Source organism: Elgaria multicarinata, chromosome 15, assembly GCF_023053635.1.
Source record: "Elgaria multicarinata webbii isolate HBS135686 ecotype San Diego chromosome 15, rElgMul1.1.pri, whole genome shotgun sequence".
Taxonomy (NCBI): Eukaryota; Metazoa; Chordata; class Lepidosauria; order Squamata; family Anguidae; genus Elgaria; species Elgaria multicarinata.
The window spans coordinates 23,908,234-23,908,791 of NC_086185.1; the positions used below are offsets into that span (position 1 = coordinate 23,908,234).

Below are 558 nucleotides of genomic sequence, written 5' to 3' on the forward strand. Positions count from 1 at the left end.
TTCCCATACCGGGAGTCGAACCCGGGCCGCCTGGGTGAAAACCAGGAATCCTAACCGCTAGACCATATGGGAGGCCATGAGTGCAGCTGCCTCTTCTGCTCTCTTCTCATACAGAGGTGTTGTGCAATCTTTCAGTTCTCATGCTTGAGTCAGATTTTAAGCAGTTGAATGGGAAGAACTTCGTCTTTAATGACTGATAGCTGGGGTTATTTAGGAAAATGACGGCACCAGACCACGAGAAGCAAAGAACCCAACGGGACAGCTAAATAGAGCCTCCATGTCCAGAGCTAGTGTATCCCTGAATATCACTTGCTGCGGGGAAAATGTCTTGCTGCCCTTGCTCAGGCGTTCCCAGGGGCATCTGGCTGTCCACCGCTGGAAACAGAATACTTGGCTGGGCTCTTCACGTTTTTTGGCGCACCTTAATTTCACTGGGTTGGTGCCTGCTTAATCCTAAATAGAAACAGTGAGACAATGCGGGGCGGGGGAGAGAGAGATTCAGGCTGCAATACTACCAACACCTGCAGCGGGGAGGAGGTGATCACATTGATCTCAATC

At 50.7% G+C, this 558-nt stretch overlaps 1 non-coding gene across 1 annotated transcript; it reads right to left on the bottom strand.

Annotated features, from left to right (window-relative positions):
* Nucleotides 1-72, bottom strand: TRNAE-UUC (transfer RNA glutamic acid (anticodon UUC)). Its single transcript has one exon. It is a non-coding gene; the product is annotated as a tRNA-Glu (tRNA).
* Nucleotides 73-558: the final 486 nt, after the last annotated feature.